Raw genomic sequence first — 13,510 nt, 5'->3', positions numbered from 1 at the left:
AAAAACCTTTTTTCTCATGCATGTTTTGGTGGGCCTTTGATAAGACGGCATATGTGCATGTTAAGATAATAGAGATAGTAGGGATGAACTATTTAGGTATATAGGATTACTCCGATGGTCGTGGCTTCAATGGACATCCTCGGATAGAACTCGGATGGGCACCGGAAATAAGGATATGGACCTCTTTTACGCCCCACTACCATTACCATTGTCCATCGAAGACGACAGCAAGGCCAGCTTCTCGAACTCTGCTTGCGCAAATGGTCGTAGGCCAAAATATTTGGGCTCACTTGTTTTTGCCATCTCAAAGAAGAAAACTGGGTGCATTAAAAAGGCTTTTCATAATAATGCTTGGGTGGACCAAAATAAACACCACTAATGGAGTCACAACTCAACACACCCTTAGACTCCCATGGTTGTGGCTTGAATAGATATCCCCATATGGAAACTTGGTTGGGTACAAGGAATCTATTCAATGACAATGATATGAACCGCTTTTACACCCTCACCAGCATTACCGTCGAAGAGAAGCTTCTAGAACTCCACTTGGGATAATGGTCGTAGGCCGAAAGACTTGGAGCTATCTATTTTTTGTCACATCCTAGCTAGTCATGCATTAGAGTGTGCATCATGTTTACTTTTCAGAAAATTTGAAATGGGGATGACAGAAACCCCAGCACCCCCCTGATAATAACTAGGGTTTACTAAAAATAATTTCAATGAACCTGAAATGCCCTTCTAAAAAGTCCACCCCTTTTGTCTTGGGTTAGGACCTCTGACAAAATGGGTGCACAAATTATTAGGACATCTTAAGGTCACTGGATTAATCCGTTAGTGATTTGAATTTGGGCATTCAAATAATATAAAATATTTCAAATGCTCAAATAATTCCAAACTAAAATGTTCCATGCCATATAAATTCTAAACAGTGGCCATGTGCATTTTGGTGATTTTAGGAGATGTCTAAGTATTTTTAATAATGCAACAAACTTACAGAAAAATAGTAAAACAAATTAAATAGAAAAAAACAGAGAGAGAGAGTTGTACCTGGCGGCCCACTTACCTGGCCAGCTGGCGGCCCGGTAAGGCAGCCCAGCCCACCAGGGGCAGGGGCGTCTTCTTCCCTGCGCCAGTAGACAGCCGCGCGCGTGGTCGCCGCGCGCCGGCACACGCCGAGCCACCTCCTGCTTCCGTCGTGGCCCCGCTATGCCTGGACGATGCCACGCAGCGCCCCAAACCCGCTCGTCCACTTCCTCGTCCTCATCCCCTCCTCTCCCTCGCTCTTTCTCCCGAAGCCAAGCGAGCTCGTCGCCGCCGCTCTCTGTTGCCACGGCCACCGGCCCTCCCTCGTCCAAACAGCGTGCCCAAGAGCTCCGCGACGTCGTCCCCGTCTTCTCCACCGAGCCAATCAAGCCGGGGCGCACCATAGCAGCGTCGACACCGCCGTTCCCCACCTCGGAAGCCAACCACTGCCGTCGTCGATTCGCCGCCGTCAGCGCCTCCCCGAGCCCACTGGTCTACCCTGCGAGTCCACTGTGAGCTCCTGCTTCGAATCCCCCTCTTCTCCGCCTCGGTTACTGTTGGGGATCGTAGCAGAAATTAAAATTTTTCTACGCATCACCAAGATCAATCTATGGAGTCATCTAGCAACGAGAGAGAGGAGTGCATCTACATACCCTTGTAGATCGCGAGCGGAAGCATTCAAGTGAACGAGGTTGATGGAGTCGTACTCATCGTGATCCAAATCACCGATGACCGAGCGCCGAACGGACGGCACCTCCGTGTTCAACACACGTACGGAGCAGCGACGTCTCCTCCTACTTGATCCAGCAAGGGGAAGGAGAGGTTGATGGAGATCCAGCAGCACGACGGCGTGGTGGTGGAAGTAGCGGGATTCCGACAGGGCTTCGCCAAGCGTTGCGGGAGGAGGGAGATGTGTCACGGGAGGGAGAGGGAGGCGCCAGGGGCTGTGGTGCGGCTGCCCTCCCTCCCCCCTCCTACATATAGGCCCCTGGGGGGGCGCCGGCCCTAGGAGATCTGATCTCCAAGGGGGGCGGCGGCCAAGGGGTGGCTTCCCCCCAAGCCAAGTGGGGGGCGCCCCCACCCCTAGGGTTACCAACCCTAGGTGCAGGGGAGGCCCAAGGGGGGGCGCACTAGCCCACCAGGGGCTGGTTCCCCTCCCACTTCAGCCCATGGGGCCCTCCAGGATAGGTGGCCCCACCCGATGGACCCCCGGGACCCTTCCGGTGGTCCCGGTACAATACCGGTGACCCCCGAAACTTTCCCGGTGGCCGAAACTGGACTTCCTATATATAATTCTTCACCTCCGGACCATTCCGGAACTCCTCGTGACGTCCGGGATCTCATCCGGGACTCCGAACAACTTTCGGGTTACCGCATACTAATATCTCTATAACCCTAGCGTCACCGAACCTTAAGTGTGTAGACCCTACGGGTTCGGGAGACATGCAGACATGACCGAGACGACTCTCCGGTCAATAACCAACAGCGGGATCTGGATACCCATGTTGGCTCCCACATGTTCCACGATGATCTCATCGGATGAACCACAATGTCGAGGATTCAATCAATCCCGTATACAATTCCCTTTGTCAATCGGTACGTTACTTGCCCGAGATTCGATCGTCCGTATCCCAATACCTTGTTCAATATTGTTACCGGTAAGTCACTTTACTCGTACCGTAATGCATGATCCCGTGACCAAACACTTGGTCACATCGAGCTCATTATGATGATGCATTACCGAGTGGGCCCAGAGATACCTCTCCGTCATACGGAGTGACAAATCCCAGTCTTGATTCGTGCCAACCCAACAGACACTTTCGGAGATACCCGTAGTGCACCTTTATAGCCACCCAGTTACGTTGTGACGTTTGGCACACCCAAAGCACTCCTACGGTATCCGGGAGTTGCACAATCTCATGGTCTAAGGAAATGATACTTGACATTGGAAAAGCTCTAGCAAACGAACTACACGATCTTCGAGCTATGCTTAGGATTGGGTCTTGTCCATCACATCATTCTCCTAATGATGTGATCCCGTTATCAATGACATCCAGTGTCCATAGTCAGGAAACCATGACTATCTGTTGATCAACGAGCTAGTCAACTAGAGGCTTACTAGGGACATGTTGTGGTCTATGTATTCACACATGTATTACGATTTCCGGATGACACAATTATAGCATGAACAATAGACAATTATCAGGAAATATAATAATAACCATTTTATTATTGCCTCTAGTGTTGGGGAACGTAGCAGAAATTCAAAATTTTCTACGCATCACCAAGATCAATCTATGGAGTAATCTAGCAACGAGGGGAAGGGGAGTGCATCTACATACCCTTGTAGATCGCGAGCGGAAGCGTTCAAGAGAACGGGGTTGATGGAGTCGTACTCGTCGTGATCCAAATCACCGATGATCCTAGCGCCGAACGGACGGCACCTCCGCGTTCAACACACGTACGGAGCAGCGACGTCTCCTCCTTCTTGATCCAGCAAGGGGGAAGGAGAGGTTGATGGAGATCCAGCAGCACGACGGCGTGGTGGTGGAAGTAGCGGGGATCCCGGTAGGGCTTCGCCAAGCACTAACGGGAGGGAGAGGTGTCACGGGAGGGAGAGGGAGGCGCCAGGGGCTTGGATTGCTGCTGCCCTCCCTCCCCCCACTATATATAGGGCCAAGGGAGAGGGGGGGGGGGGCGCAGCCTTGGCCCTTCCTCCAAGGAAGGGTGCGGCCAGGGAGGAGTCCATCCTCCCCAAGGCACCTCGGAGGTGCCTTCCCCCTTTAGGACTCTCCCTTTTTCTTATCTCTTGGCGCATGGGCCTCTTGGGGCTGGTGCCCTTGGCCCATATAGGACAAGGCGCACCCCCTACAGCCCATGTGCCCCCCCGGGGCTGGTGGACCCCCTTGGTGGACCCCCGGACCCCTTTCGGCACTCCCGGTACAATACCAATAAAGTGCGAAACTTTTCCGGCGACCAAAATAAGACTTCCCATATATAAATCTTTACCTCCGGACCATTCCGGAACTCCTCGTGACATCCGGGATCTCATCCGGGACTCCAAACAACTTTCGGGTTACCGCATACTAATATCTCTATAACCCTAGCGTCATCGAACCTTAAGTGTGTAGACCCTACGGGTTCGGGAACCATGCAGACATGACCGAGACGTTCTCCGGCCAATAACCAACAGCGGGATCTGGATACCCATGTTGGCTCCCACATGTTCCACGATGATCTCATCGGATGAACCACGATGTTGAGGATTCAATCAATCCCGTATTCAATTCCCTTTGTCTATCGGTATGTTACTTGCCCGAGATTCGATCGTCGGTATCCCGATACCTTGTTCAATCTCGTTACCGGCAAGTCTCTTTACTCGTTTCGTAACTCACATCATCCCGTGATCAACTCCTTGGTCACATTGTGCACATTATGATGATGTCCTACCGAGTGGGCCCAAAGATACCTCTCCATTTACACGGAGTGACAAATCCCAGTCTCGATTCGTGCCAACCCAACAGACACTTTCGGAGATACCTGTGGTGCACCTTTATAGCCACCCAGTTACGTTGTGACGTTTGGTACACCCAAAGCATTCCTACAGTATCCGGGAGTTGCACAATCTCATGGTCTAAGGAAATGATACTTGACATTAGAAAAGCTCTGAGCAAACGAACTACACGATCTTGTGCTAGGCTTAGGATTGGGTCTTGTCCATCACATCATTCTCCTAATGATGTGATCCCGTTATCAACGACATCCAATGTCCATGGTAAGGAAACCGTAACCATCTATTGATCAACGAGCTAGTCAACTAGAGGCTTACTAGGGACATGGTGTTGTCTATGTATCCACACATGTATCTGAGTTTCCTATCAATACAATTCTAGCATGGATAATAAACGATTATCATGAACAAGGAAATATAATAATAACCAATTTATTATTGCCTCTAGGGCATATTTCCAACATCTAGGGCATATTTCCAACAGTCTCCCACTTGCACTAGAGTCAATAATCTAGTTACATTGTGATGAATCGAACACCCATAGAGTTCTGGTGTTGATCATGTTTTGCTCTAGGGAGAGGTTTAGTCAACGGATCTGCTACATTCAGGTCCGTATGTACTTTACAAATATCTATGTCTCCATTTTGAACACTTTCACGAATGGAGATGAAGCGACGCTTGATATGCCTGGTCTTCCTGTGAAACCTGGGCTCCTTTGCAAGGGCAATAGCTCCAGTGTTGTCACAGAAGAGAGTCATCGGGCCCGACGCATTGGGAATCACCCCTAGGTCGGTAATGAACTCCTTCATCCAGATTGCTTCTTGCGCTGCCTCTGAGGCCGCGATGTACTCCGCTTCACATGTAGATCCTGCCACGACGCTTTGCTTGCAACTGCACCAGCTTACTGCCCCTCCATTCAAAATATACACGTATCCGGTTTGTGACTTAGAGTCATCCAGATCTGTGTCGAAGCTAGCATCGACGTAACCCTTTACGACGAGCTCTTCGTCACCTCCATAAACGAGAAACATATCCTTAGTCCTCTTCAGGTACTTCAGGATATTCTTGACCGTTGTCCAGTGTTCCATGCCGGGATTACTTTGGTACCTTCCTACCAAACTTACGGCAAGGTTTACATCAGGTCTGGTACACAGCATGGCATACATAATAGACCCTATGGCCGAGGCATAGGGGATGACACTCATCTTTTCTCTATCTTTTGCCGTGGTCGGGCATTGAGCCGTGCTCAATTGCACACCTTGCAATACAGGCAAGAACCCCTTCTTGGACTGATCCATATTGAACTTCTTCAATATCTTGTCAAGGTACGTACTCTGTGAAAGACCAATGAGGCGTCTTGATCTATCTCTATAGATCTTGATGCCTAATATATAAGCAGCTTCTCCAAGGTCCTTCATTGAAAAACACTTGTTCAAGTAGGCCTTTATACTTTCCAAGAATTCTATATCATTTCCCATCAATAGTATGTCATCCACATATAATAAGAGAAATGCTACAGAGCTCCCACTCACTTTCTTGTAAACACAGGCTTCTCCATAAGTCTGTGTAAACCCAAACGCTTTGATCATCTCATCAAATCGAATGTTCCAACTCCGAGATGCTTGCACCAGCCAATAGATGGAGCGCTGGAGCTTGCATACCTTGTTAGCATTCTTAGGATCGACAAAACCTTCCGGCTGCATCATATACAATTCTTCCTTAAGAAATCCATTAAGGAATGCCGTTTTGACGTCCATTTGCCATATCTCATAATCATAGAATGCGGCAATTGCTAACATGATTCGGACGGACTTCAGCTTTGCTACGGGTGAGAAAGTCTCATCGTAGTCAACCCCTTGAACTTGTCGATAACCCTTAGCGACAAGTCGAGCCTTATAGATGGTCACATTACCATCCGTGTCTGTCTTCTTCTTAAAGATCCATTTATTTTCTATGGCTCGCCGATCATCGGACAAGTCAGTCAAAGTCCATACTTCATTTTCATACATGGATCCTATCTCGGATTGCATGGCTTCAAGCCATTTGTTGGAATCCGGGCCCGCCATCGCTTCTTCATAGTTCGAAGGTTCACCGTTGTCTAACAACATGATTTCCATGACAGGGTTGCCGTACCACTCTGGTGCGGAACGTGTCCTTGTGGACCTACGAAGTTCAGCAATAACTTGATCTGAAGCTTCATGATCATCATCATTAACTTCCTCCCCAGTCGGTGCAGGCACCACAGGAACATCTTCCCGCGCTGCGCTACTTTCCAGTTCGGAAGGGGTGACTATCACCTCATCAAGTTCCACTTTCCTCCCACTCACTTCTTTCGAGAGAAACTCTTTCTCCAGAAAGGACCCGTTCTTGGCAACAAAGATCTTGCCTTCGGATCTGAGGTAGAAGGTATACCCAATGGTTTCCTTAGGGTATCCTATGAAGACGCATTTTTCCGACTTGGGTTCGAGCTTTTCAGGTTGAAGTTTCTTGACATAAGCATCGCATCCCCAAACTTTTAGAAACGACAGCTTAGGTTTCTTCCCAAACCATAATTCATACGGTGTCGTCTCAACAGATTTCGACGGAGCTCTATTTAAAGTGAATGCGGCAGTCTCTAAAGCATAGCCCCAGAATGATAGTGGTAGATCGGTAAGAGACATCATAGATCACACCATATCCAATAGAGTGCGATTACGACATTCGGACACACCATTACGCTGAGGTGTTCCAGGCGGCGTGAGTTGTGAAACAATTCCACATTTCCTTAAGTGTGTGCCAAATTCGTGACTCAAATATTCCCCTCCATGATCTGATCGTAAGAATTTTATTTTCCTGTCACGTTGATTCTCAACCTCACTCTGAAATTCCTTGAACTTTTCAAAGGTCTCAGACTTGTGTTTCATTAGGTAGACATACCCATATCTACTCAAGTCATCAGCGAGAGTGAGAACATAACGATAGCCTCCGCGAGCCTCAACACTCATTGGACCGCACACATCAGTATGTATGATTTATAATAAGTTGGTTGCTCACTCCATTGTTCCGGAGAACGGAGTCTTGGTCATTTTGCCCATGAGGCATGGTTCACATGTGTCAAATGATTCATAATCAAGAGACTCTAAAAGTCCATCAGCATGGAGCTTCTTCATGCGCTTGACACCAATGTGACCAAGGCGGCAGTGCCACAAGTATGTGGGACTATCGTTATCAACTTTACATCTTTTGGTATTCACACTATGAATATGTGTAATATCACGTTCGAGATTCATTAAGAATAAACCATTGACCAGCGGGGCATGACCATAAAACATATCTCTCATATAAATAGAACAACCATTATTCTCGGATTTAAATGAGTAGCCATCTCGCATTAAACGAGATCCAGATACAATGTTCATGCTCAAAGCTGGCACTAAATAACAATTATTGAGGTTTAAAACTAATCCCATAGGTAAATGTAGAGGTAGCGTGCCGACGGCGATCACATCGACCTTGGAACCATTCCCGACGCGCATCGTCACCTCGTCCTTCGCCAGTCTCCGCTTATTCCGCAGCTCCTGTTTTGAGTTACAAATATGAGCAACCGCACCGGTATCAAATACCCAGGAGCTACTACGAGTACTGGTAAGGTACACATCAATTACATTTATATCACATATACCTTTGGTGTTGCCGGCCTTCTTGTCCGCTAAGTATTTGGGGCAGTTCCGCTTCCAGTGACCACTTCCCTTGCAATAAAAGCACTCAGTCTCAGGCTTGGGTCCATTCTTTGGCTTCTTCCCGGCAACTGGCTTACCGGGCGCTGCAACTCCCTTGCCGTCCTTCTTGAAGTTCTTCTTACCCTTGCCTTTCTTGAACTTAGTGGTTTTATTCACCATCAACACTTGATGTACCTTTTTGATCTCCACCTCCGCTGATTTCAGCATTGAATATACCTCAGGAATGGTCTTTTCCATCCCCTGCATATTGAAGTTCATCACAAAGTTCTTGTAGCTCGGTGAAAGCGACTGAAGGATTCTGTCAATGACCGCGTCATCCGGGAGATTAACTCCCAGCTGAGTCAAGCGGTTGTGTAACCCAGACATTTTGAGTATGTGCTCACTGATAGAACTGTTTTCCTCCATCTTACAACTGAAGAACTTGTCGGAGACTTCATATCTCTCGACCCGGGCATGAGCTTGGAAAACCATTTTCAGCTCTTCGAACATCTCATATGCTCCGTGTTGCTCAAAACGCTTTTGGAGCCCCGGTTCTAAGGTGTAAAGCATGCCGCACTGAATGAGGGAGTAATCATCAGCACGTGACTGCCAAGCATTCATAACGTCTTGGTTCTCTGGGATGGGTGCGTCACCTAGCGGTGCTTCTAGGACATAATCTTTCTTGGCAGCTATGAGGATGATCCTCAGGTTCCGGACCCAGTCCGTATAGTTGCTGCCATCATCTTTCAGCTTGGTTTTCTCTAGGAACGCGTTGAAGTTGAGGGCAACATGGGCCATTTGATCTACAAGACATATTGTAAAGATTTTAGACTAAGTTCATGATAATTAAGTTCATCTAATCAAATTATTCAATGAACTCCCACTCAGATAGACATCCCTCTAGTCATCTAAGTGAAACATGATCCGAGTCAACTAGGCCGTGTCCGATCATCACGTTAGACGGACTAGTCAACATCGGTGAACATCTTCATGTTGATCGTATCTTCTATACGACTCATGCTCGACCTTTCGGTCTTCCGTGTTCCGAGGCCATGTCTGTACATGCTAGGCTCGTCAAGTCAACCTAAGTGTATTGCGTGTGTAAATCTGGCTTACACCCGTTGTATTCGAATGTTAGAATCTATCACACCCGATCATCACGTGGTGCTTCGAAACAACGAACCTTCGCAACGGTGCACAGTTAGGGGGAACACTTTCTTGAAATTATTGCGAGGGATCATCTTATTTAAGCTACCGTCGTTCTAAGCAAATAAGATGTAAAACATGATAAACATCACATGCAATCAAATAGTGACATGATATGGCCAATATCATTTTGCTCCTTTGATCTCCATCTTCGGGGCGCCATGATCATCTTCGTCACCGGCATGACACCATGATCTCCATCATCATGATCTCCATCATCGTGTCTTCATGAAGTTGTCACGCCAACGATTACTTCTACTTCTATGGCTAACGTGTTTAGCAATAAAGTAAAGTAATTTACATGGCGTTATTCAATGACACGCAGGTCATATAAAAAATAAAGACAACTCCTATGGCTCCTGCCGGTTGTCATACTCATCGACATGCAAGTCGTGATTCCTATTACAAGAACATGATCAATCTCATACATCACATATATTTCATTTATCACATGCTTTTGGCCATATCACATCACAAGGCATATGCTGCAAAAACAAGTTAGACGTCCTCTAATTGTTGTTGCATGTTTTTACATGGCTGCTATAGGTTTCTTAGCAAGAACGTTTCTTACCTACGCCAAAACCACAACGTGATATGCCAATTTCTATTTACCCTTCATAAGGACCCTTTTCATCGAATCCGTTCCGACTAAAGTGGGAGAGACAGACACCCGCTAGCCACCTTATGCAACTAGTGCATGTCAGTCGGTGGAACCTGTCTCACGTAAGCGTACGTGTAAGGTCGGTCCGGGCCGCTTCATCCCACGATGCCGCCGAAACAAGATAAGACTAGTAGTGGCAAGAAAAATTGACAACATCTACGCCCACAACAAGTTTGTGTTCTACTCGTGCATAGAAACTACGCATAGACCTAGCTCATGATGCCACTGTTGGGGATCGTAGCAGAAATTAAAAAATTTCTACGCATCACCAAGATCAATCTATGGAGTCATCTAGCAACGAGAGAGAGGAGTGCATCTACATACCCTTGTAGATCGCGAGCGGAAGCGTTCAAGTGAACGGGGTTGATGGAGTCGTACTCGTCGTGATCCAAATCACAGATGACCGAGCGCCGAACGGACGGCACCTCCGCGTTCAACACACGTACGGAGCAGCGACGTCTGCTCCTTCTTGATCCAGCAAGGGGGAAGGAGAGGTTGATGGAGATCCAGCAGCACGACGGCGTGGTGGTGGAAGTAGCGGGATTCCGACAGGGCTTCGCCAAGCGCTGCGGGAGGAGGGAGATGTGTCACGGGAGGGAGAGGGAGGCGCCAGGGGCTGTGGTGCGGCTGCCCTCCCTCCCCCTCCTATATATAGGCCCCTGGGGGGGGGGGGGCGCCGGCCCTAGGAGATCTGATCTCCAAGGGGGGCGGCGGCCAAGGGGTGGCTTCCCCCCCCCCCCCCAAGCCAAGTGGGGGAAGCCCCCACCCCTAGGGTTTCCAACCCTAGGCGCAGGGGAGGCCCAAGGGGGGGGCGCACCAGCCCACCAGGGGCTGGTTCCCCTCCCACTTCAGCCCATGGGGCCCTCCAGGATAGGTGGCCCCACCCGGGACCCTTCCGGTGGTCCCGGTACAATACCGGTGACCCCCGAAACTTTCCCGGTGGCCGAAACTGGACTTCCTATATATAATTCTTCACCTCCGGACCATTCCAGAACTCCTCGTGACGTCCGGGATCTCATCCGGGACTCCGAACAACTTTCGGGTTACCGCATACTAATATCTCTACAACCCTAGCGTCACCGAACCTTAAGTGTGTAGACCCTACGGGTTCGGGAGACATGCAGACATGACCGAGACGACTCTCCGGTCAATAACCAACAGCGGGATCTGGATACCCATGTTGGCTCCCACATGTTCCACGATGATCTCATCGGATGAACCACGATGTCGAGGATTCAATCAATCCCGTATACAATTCCCTTTGTCAATCAGTACGTTACTTGCCCGAGATTCGATCGTCGGTATCCCAATACCTTGTTCAATCTCGTTACCGGTAAGTCACTTTACTCGTACCGTAATGCATGATCCCGTGACCAAACACTTGGTCACATCGAGCTCATTATGATGATGCATTACCGAGTGGGCTCAGAGATACCTCTCCGTCATACGGAGTGACAAATCCCAGTCTCGATTCGTGCCAACCCAACAGACACTTTCGGAGATACCCGTAGTGCACCTTTATAGCCACCCAGTTACGTTGTGACGTTTGGCACACCCAAAGCACTCCTACGGTATCCGGGAGTTGCACAATCTCATGGTCTAAGGAAATGATACTTGACATTGGAAAAGCTCTAGCAAACGAACTACACGATCTTTGAGCTATGCTTAGGATTGGGTCTTGTCCATCACATCATTCTCCTAATGATGTGATCCCATTATCAATGACATCCAGTGTCCATAGTCAGGAAACCATGACTATCTGTTGATCAACGAGCTAGTCAACTAGAGGCTTACTAGGGACATGTTGTGGTCTATGTATTCACACATGTATTACGATTTCCGGATAACACAATTATAGCATGAACAATAGACAATTATCATGAACCAGGAAGTATAATAATAACCATTTTATTATTGCCTCCAGGGCATATTTCCAACAGTTACGCCCTGCAGGCCGCTTCTCTACCGTACCCGAAGCTCGCCGCCGCCCGCGCTCGTCGCCGGTGACGCTCCGGTGACCACTTGGTCCCGGGTGCTTGTCCATCGTGCTCACCAGCACGCGTGGAGTCTCCCTAGCACCTCACCGCGCTCGCTTGTGCACTGCAACGTCGAACCCGACCTCGACCGAGCTCCTGTCGCCGCCTCGCTCGCCGCAGCTGCCGTTTCCGGCCACCCCAGCCGCAGCCGTGACCACCGCTGGATGCGCCGCACCGCGGCCGATCCAAAGGGACCAGCTGCGCGTCCTCCCGACGCCGGAGTTGGCCGGACGGGCAACGCCGGCGTGCTGTGCTTAACGCCGGTGATTAGCCGCCGACGTGGCACTTCATTAGCACTTAATCACCGCGCTAATTAACCCCGCAGTCGCTGATAGTGGGCCCTAGTCCAGGTCAAACCCCAGTCAGCGCTGGGTTTGACCGGGTTTTAGGCCTGTGTCACTGACGTGTGGCCCCCACACGTCAGGTTTGACCTGGGTCAGCCCAGTTGACCTGCTGATGTCATGCTGGCGTAGTGCTGACGCAATAGCTAATTTTATGGAATTATTTCTATACAGGAAATTCCAAAAAATGCCATAAACTTAAAAAAATCATAGAAAATAATCTATACCTCAGAATGAAAAGAGTTTCATATGAAAAATGATCAGAAAAATCCAATATATCCATCTGTACTGGTTTCATGCATGTTTAAGCAAATGAACCTGCTGTTTAATACAGAACAAGATAAAGCACTAATAAGGGCCACTTATGAGCTTGGAATTTGAATCTTTGATTCAAAAAGGTCCAAACCCATCTGGTCTTAGTTGCATTAGCCCAATACACCCATTTTGCCATGTCTCATACATGCATCATATTGTTGCACTTTGCTTGATGTTGATTGTGTTCCGATGTGTTCTTCGTGGTAGGTTCTGCCTCCGAGGATATTCGCGAGTATCCAACTGAAGGGGTATTCCACTACCACCCCGTCAGGCAAGCAACCATTGATCATTTCGATACAAACCCATCTTCTCGCTTCTGCTCTCGTTTACTGCATTAAGACAACGCGATTCAAACTGCTGTGTGTTGCGGTAGTTGAACCCACTTCCTCTGCATGACCTATCATTGCCACAGTAACTAGATGAAACCCACTAGCATGTGTAGGAGTTGATTGAGCCATGTCTGTGTTCCTACCATGCTATGCTTGCTATGCTTAGAGTCGTGTCAGGTCTGGCTCATCGGGGTGATGAACTAGAGTGAAATGTTGTGTCGGTAATGAGAGTGAAGTGTTAAACATGATTTGGTAAAGGTATCGATGAGAGGCCATGTAGGAGTACATGGTGGGTTGTTTCATTGAGGCCGTCCTTAAGAACTGAGATCTGTATGTGTGATTTAAGATCAACTACTACCACGCATTGGGCCCGAAACCAATGGACCCTCT

This window comes from Triticum aestivum, chromosome 5D, assembly GCF_018294505.1.
Source record: "Triticum aestivum cultivar Chinese Spring chromosome 5D, IWGSC CS RefSeq v2.1, whole genome shotgun sequence".
Lineage (NCBI taxonomy): Eukaryota > Viridiplantae > Streptophyta > Magnoliopsida > Poales > Poaceae > Triticum > Triticum aestivum.
This window is presented reverse-complemented; position numbering follows the sequence as displayed.